Raw genomic sequence first — 7,719 nt, forward strand, 5'->3', positions numbered from 1 at the left:
CATATTTTTTAGATGTATAATAGATACATAAAAATATATAAAATCTCAGAAGCACTTTTATCTCAGGTCACAGGAATGCATTATTGTGAGCAAAATTTGTGGTTTTCTCATCTCTTAAGCAACATTTTAGCAATATTAAAACAAGTATTTAAGTTTGAAATCTAAATTTAAACCTACCACCGGCACAGCCCGTTCCAAAGCTGATAGAAGGTGTTGCAAAATCCAAAACAATGCCTGATTTTGTGACCTCTGCTGCTGCTTTGGTGGTTTCAGAACCATCAGGAGGATTGGTGGGAGAGGATTGTGACGGATTGATTTGTAAAGATGTTCATCAACACTGTGGTTGTGATTCAGCCCACGGGGCTGCATTTTGTTTTATTTCTTTTTATTTTATGAAAGGGAAGGGAAGGGAAGGGAAGGGAAGGGAAGGGAAGGGAAGGGAAGGGAAGGGAAGGGAAGGGAAGGGAAGGGAAGGGAAGGGAAGGGAAGGGAAGGGAAGGGAAGGGAAGGGAAGGGAAGGGAAGGGAAGGGAAGGGAAGGGAAGGGAAGGAGAATCTTGTTTTCTCTCTTTACTCCAGGAATTCCCTGGCTGCTGTGGTGTTTTTGAGCTCTCCAGCCCCAGCTCATGGAGCATTTTTCCATCAGGAGCTGCTCGGCAGGAGCCTGGGTTTGCTCTGAAGGCCACGCTTTAGTTATGTCTGATATCCCCTGGATGCCACAAACCTCCTCCTTTGTCCCTGGAGATAAAGGAAAGCTGGGAGAAAACAAGATGAGAACAGAGGAGGTGAGAGGATTCATCTCCCCACAAGCTTTTTACTATTTATAACCTCAGGGGTTCCTCAAAATAGCCCTGGCTGTGCTGGCAGGGTGGTTCTCTCTGGCATGAATCATGTGGGGATGCACATTCCTGCTGCTCAGCATTCCCTGCACATGCCAGGGTCTCACCTGCTGAGGGATAAGATTGGCCCTGGGGGAGCTGAAAACCCAAAAATCCTCTCAAACCCCCCATGCTCCTCCCTTAGAGCTCTGAGGCCACATCCACTGCCAGCCTGGGGCAAACCCAAACCTTCCCCCAGCTGGATTCACCCCCCTGGGACCCAGCTGATGCCACATCCTGGGGCTCCTGCAGTGGGGGAAGCTCAGCCCCCAGCACAGATCCCAGCTGTCCCCCCTGGGGGGGTCACCAGCCCTGGCAGTGTCCCCAAAACCGAAGGATGTGGCTCGTGGGGCCATGGGCTGATGGCTGGAGTGGATCTTAGAGGGCTTTTCCAACCTTGCCAGTTCTGATTCTGTGCTCAGGGTGCAGGGCCAAGCCCAGGGCGGGCGGACAGGGCCAGTCCCAGCCCATCCAGGAGGTCCAGGGGGTTCTTGGCATCCAATCCTGATGGAAAGCAGAACCCAATGCAGCTTTGAGTGCTGGAAGCAGGGAACAGCCTCCTTAAATCACATTGCCAAGCAGCTGGAGGAAGCATCAGAAAATCCAGCCATCCTTGGACTGTCCCCTGCCTCCTTTTTTCAGGCTCATCCTAAGGAAATTCTGGATAATTTCACCAAAACCCAAATAACGCCCAGCCCTTCCATAACCCCCCGTGCCCTGTGCTGATCTCGGCTCCTGAGGGCCCCACACTGCTCCAGCACGGCTGCCCCTTCCCCTCAGAGCCTCCCCTGCTCCTGCACGGCCCCAGCTCAGCCCCTGCAGTGCCTCGGGAAGGCTGACCTAGGACAGAGCTACAGAACAAAGCAGGGATTTATTAAAGGATCTCCTCCTGGATCCACCTTGGGCAGCACCAGAGCCCAGCCAGGGCTGCACCCAAAGGACCCAAAATGGTCCCAAAATGCACGAGCGCTCCCGGGGCTCTCCCTGGGATCAGTTCTGCTCCATTGGCACCTTGGAGTTCATTGTCCCATTCCAGCTCCAGCCCATCAGTCCCATCCTGCTTGTTTTTCTCTCCCCAGCCCACGGTGTTTGTGCTTGGGGGCTGAGGTTTGGATCATTTGTCCTTGGTGCCCAGCTGGAGCAGGAATTGTTTTGTCTCCCTGCTCTGTGCAGAGCTCGCCATCCCATAATGTGAAGCCCAGACCCACACGCCAAAGCAGCACAGAATGTGAAAAATAGAAAATCTAAAACCTGAGGCATCACCTGTGTCCCTCTGTCCCCTGGGCTTGGGTGTCACCTCTGCAGCTCAGATGTTCCTCTCGCTGCTCTCCCCAGACCCAAATATCCACTCCACTCCTCTCTCCTCGGTAACCCTCGTCCCTCATGACAGAAATTGTCAAACTTTCTAGACTGGGGATGACCCAGCACTGGAAATCCACCACCTTGGAAAACTGAGGTTCAGCCCCATTTCTTCCTGCTGCTCTTTCCCCAGAGGCCTGGGAAAGGCCAAACCACAGAATTTTCAATTTGAGGCTTCTCCTGCCAGCATGGCAAGATGAGGATGCTTTGGAAACATGGATTTTCAGAGGTGCTTTTGTGGCACATGGTAAATCCACAGGTCAGGGCTCAGAGGAGGCCCACCCTGAGCAGAGAGCCACCTAAATCAGTGGGAAATGCAAAGGACAGGGTTTTGCACCAGGTGAATGTGAACTGGGAATGTTCTCCAGAGGCTCAACACCAGAGCTCATTAATCTCAGGATAACTGAGCAGTTCTGGAAGAAAGAGATCTCAAGGTCTCTTCTCATTCCACCCCATATTACTCCCAAACATCTATTTCAGCCAGTATTTAGTTACTTATGCAAACCCCAAGGAAAGACACCAAAATTCCACGCCAGAAACCCTCATTTCTCCTTCCCAGGGGGCTCTGGAAGAGCCAGGGCACGAAGCAGGTGAGGAAATTCCCACCTGGCCTCTCCCCCAGCCCAGGGAAGCGCTGTAACCGCCGGGCTTGGAGGCTGCTGCACTCACACACGTCTGAGGGCTCGGCTCTGCCTCTTTTGTGTGGCTTTGGCAAGCCCTGCACATGCCTCATGGGCCAGGCCTTGCCAAAAAAACAGAGCGTGGGGCACGCCCGGCGCGGGAGGCTCCGCAGGGCTCGTGCACAAGCAGCTCCGTGTCCGCAGAGCCCGAGCCAGAGGGGATTAAGCGCTCCAGCCTTGCATGAGGCATCCTTGAGAAACCTAAAACCTGAGGTGCCACCTAACGCTGGAGGTGCCCTGGGCTGGCATTCCTCCCCACGCCACTGTCACAGCCCGGGCCCCGTGCCACCGTGGGCAGGCACCCTGCACGGGGTACGTGCACGTCCTCATGTGTGGCAGCGCATTTCTCTCCCTCCCAGGATTTTTCATTCAGGTGCACAGAGAGAAACGAAAGAGAAAACAATTCCTATTTCTGCTCCTTGTTTTTCCTATGTAAAATGAATTTAGATAATTGTTTACCTGGAGTGAGTGCTCGATTAAATTCTGGTGAGGATTGTTTGAGCATGATGGCCAATCCAACCCACCTGTGTCTAAACTCTCAAAATAGGGTCACGAGTTAGGTTAGAGTCAGAGAAAGTAATATGTCGTTTTAGTATCCTCCTTTTATATAGTATATTGATGTATTTTAGCATAGTTATAATAAAGAAATCATTCAGCCTTCTGAATTGAGTCAGAAAATGTCATTTCTTCCCATTGGGTTCACCTGCACTTACAATACTCATGGGCCTGGCACTGCCCCAAGCTCGGGCTGCTCTGCCCTGTCCCCGTTGGTTGGTGACATTTTGGGAGGGAGCTCAGCAGCACAAACTCTGGTAATGCTGGTGAGCAGGGTGGGCGTTGGATGTGTGAGCAATGAGCCTCACTTCCAAGAATTTAAAAGGTTCATTAAAACCTTACTAAAAACACAACAGAAGACTGAATAGAGAAAATATCACAGCACCAGGAGCAGAGGGTTTCCCCACCATGTGCTCACCACACAGTGCAGGTTTCACCTTTTAACCCTTCGGCCCCTCCCAAAGTTCTGTCCATCGACTCCTCCTTCGCTGTCCAGGGCTGGGATCACTTCTGACATCCTGACTGGGGGTCAGCTGCTGCCATGGTAACGAGCCCCCCTCCCAAATGTCCCAAACCCAGGGCACCCAATAACAGCACAAGGGGGGTAAAACATAACTACAAATCTATAAAACTTCTCTTAGCATATATACAGGATATTTGCCTTTTAGTTATGAGCATCAACCATGGCATTACTTATCATTATTATTATTTATTTATATTTATTTATTATTTATATTTATTCTATCTTTATTATTATACTTATTATTACAGATGGATCCCCAAAACCCGACTGCCAGCCTGAGCCTAACGGCAGGAGCAGTGCAGACAGGATATCCCTGCAGGCTGTCTCTCCTGCAGAGGGGTTGGCCCAACCTGTGCTTCTCTGTCCTCGCTGAGCAGAGGGGGCTTCCAGCCAGCAGGGATTTTGTTGTGTAAGAGAACAAAACAAGACAGAACAAAAGTCATTTTCATGAGAGGAGTGAGTGTGTGAGTGTGTGAGTGTGTGTGCTCCCTAATCTGCAGGGAAGGGAGCAGGAATTGGCTGCCTGAGCTGAAATCCAGCACTGCTGGAGACGTGGGCACTCATTACACATGGACACTCATCACATGTGGACACTCATCACATGTGGACACTCATTACATGTGGGCACTTATTACCATGGACACTCATCACATGTGGACACTCATTACTTGTGGACACTCATTACACATGGACACTCATCACATGTGGACACTCATTACCATGGACACTCATTACATGTGGGCACTCATTACACATGGACACTCATTACATGTGGACACTCACCACATGTGGACACTCATTACACATGGACACTCATCACATGTGGACACTCATCACATGTGGACACTCATTGCACATGGACACTCATTGCACGTGGGCACTCATCACATGTGGACACTCATTACATGTGGACACTCATTACTTGTGGGCACTCATTACACATGGACACTCATTACATGTGGGCACTCATTACACATGGACACTCATTACATGTGGACACTCATTACATGTGGACACTCAATACACATGGACACTCATTACCATGTACACTCATTACCATGGACACTCATTACATGTGGACACTCATTATACGTGGACATTCATTACACATGGACACTCATTACACATGGACACTCATTACATGTGGGCACTCATCACACGTGGACACTCAATACACATGAACACTCATTACACATGGACACTCATTACCATGGACACTCATTACACACACACAGAGGCCCTGGGGAAACTCCTGTGCCTCCAAATCCCCGTGGGAGTTCCACAGCGGAGGGGCAGAAGGTGTTTGCAGGTGCACTGCGAGGTTGGGTGGCTGGGTGCTGGCAGTCTGGTGATGATCCAGCACTGTAAATCTGCCACCTTGGAAAACTGAGGTTCAGCCCCATTTCTTCCAACTCCCCACAGGGTTGGAGGCAGCCAGGAGAAGTCAGTCTGGTGAGGGGATGCTTGAACAGCTGCTGAAAATGTGGTCTGGGGAAAACCTTGCATGATCAGGCTGCTAATTAAAGGTAATGGGGTGTTATCACTCATCAGAGTTAATTGATGGTGGAAATTCATGGAATTATGGAATGGTTTGGGCTGGAAAGGACCTTAAATCCCATTCCATTCCATCCCCTGCCATGGCAGGGACCCCTCCCACTGTCCCAGGAGCTCCAGCCCCAGTGTCCAGCCTGGCCTTGGGCACTGCCAGGGATCCAGGGGCAGCCACAGCTGCTCTGGGAATTCCAGCCCAGCCCCTCCCCACCTTCCCAGAGAGGAATTTCTCCCTGATATTAAATCCCACCCTCTTTCAGTTCAAAGCCATTTTCCCCCATCCTATCGTGGAAAACAGGGGCACATCCTCCCTTCTGCAGCCCTAGCAGAGCAGGAGAGTGTTGGAATTAAAACCAAGGTTTCCACAGGAGTGACCAGTGCTGGAGACCTCAGTCCTGGGGTTTCATTTCCCGTAAAAGGAAGGGGGGAAATTGAGTGCAGGGAAGAGAGATCTTAGAAGAGGAGAAGCTCCAGGGAGAGCTCAGAGCCCCTGCAGGGCCTGGAGGGGCTCCAGGAGAGCTGGAGAGGGACTGGGGACAAGGATGGAGGGACAGGACCCAGGGAATGGCTCCCACTGCCAGAGGGCAGGGCTGGATGGGAGATTGGGAATTGGGAATTGTTCCCTGGCAGGGTGGGCAGGGGCTGGGCTGGAATTCCAGCTGGGCTGGAATTCCCAGAGGGCAGTTATTGCTCCTCAGAACCCAAGACTTTTATCAGGAGCCTACACCAAGGAGGACCCAAGAGTCTGGACAAGGGAGATGTGTCTGCAAGACCATCCACAGAAAAAACCTGGCCAAGGGTGTGTCTGACAGGGGGTTGAGCACCCAGAGGTGGGGACCCAGAGGGATGTGCCTTTGGAGATGTCTGCCAGGGCACTGCAAACCCAGAAGTGTTGGAGGCCAGAACCAGAACCTTTGTGGTTCTCTGTGGCCTCTGACGTTCTGGCCACTGCACAAAGGTCATTTCAGAAAAGCCTTTCCAAACCCTGCTTTGATCTGGCTTAGCCACAGAATGTCAACTTTTCCTTTCTGTGAGTGCCCTGGAAGCTCCATCACATCCTGGGAGCTCTCCCCATGCTCCCAGAGGGATTCCAGGTGTTGTCTGTGCACAGCAAGAGGGAAAAGGCTCCTCCAGGAGCAGCTTTAGGGCCCACTGTTGACATTTGCCCCACCAAGTTGGAAGGAACCTTAAAACTCATCCAATCCTGCCAGTTTTCAGCTTCCTTTTTCTACCTCTGTCAAGATCAGGATTGAAGGCATATTCAGACTCGGGTGTTTATTATTCCTTACCTGTGTTACAATCTCACAGCACTGAATTCTGCAGTCCTTCATTAATAAGGCACAAAAATGGCCAAAAAATCTTTCGCCATATGGCCTTTTAAGGATGAAGTATCCAATTAAGAAATGACACCCAAATTATTTTCACTTTTAACCCAATAACTAATCATATGAAATCTGCAATGTGGATTTTTCTGTCCAATTACACAAAATGAAACAAACCCATGGAGAAGAAGGTGAGGGAGAAGGAGAAGAAGAAGGAGGAGAAGAAGAAGATGGTGAAGAAGAAGGACCAGCCACTGCCTCTAAACCTCCATCTTGCCCCATATATATCACTACATTCTAAACCCCAAACTCCGAGTTTCCCACCCTGTGATATCACACATTTCTGTTCAAACTCCACGCCCACAATCCCAGTTCTGCCATTCCCTTTTGGAAGCCTCTCCACGGCCTCAGGTCAGTGCAGAGTTCTCCTGGGGGTCAGTGCCTGGCAGCACAGAAGGTCTCCAATTCTCTGCAGCCAGAACTCCAACACAATCCCACCCCATGCCATGTGCAGGGACACCTTCCACTATCCCAGGTTGCTCCTGGGACAGGAGTTAGGACCCAAGAGAGGCTGTGAATGCTTTGGATGCTCAGCTCTGGCTCAGCCACCCCCTGCCCTGCTTTTTTGCTCAAACCCCCGTGGTTTTGGGGCTCCAACCTGTGAAATTCAGAGGCAGCCATCGGGGCTGCTCTGCACAGGGAGCTGCAGGCAGCAGCAAATGCCTGCTGGGCTGTGGCTGCCTGGACATGAAGCAGCAGAGCCTGGGCCCGGGATGTTGGAGGGATGAGCTGGGGAGGAGGGAGGACCTGCCCTGGGTTAATGAGAGAGGTGTGAAAATCGTGGCAGCCCTG

The sequence above is a fragment of the Lonchura striata genome, chromosome 26 (genome assembly GCF_046129695.1).
Source record: "Lonchura striata isolate bLonStr1 chromosome 26, bLonStr1.mat, whole genome shotgun sequence".
Taxonomy (NCBI): Eukaryota; Metazoa; Chordata; class Aves; order Passeriformes; family Estrildidae; genus Lonchura; species Lonchura striata.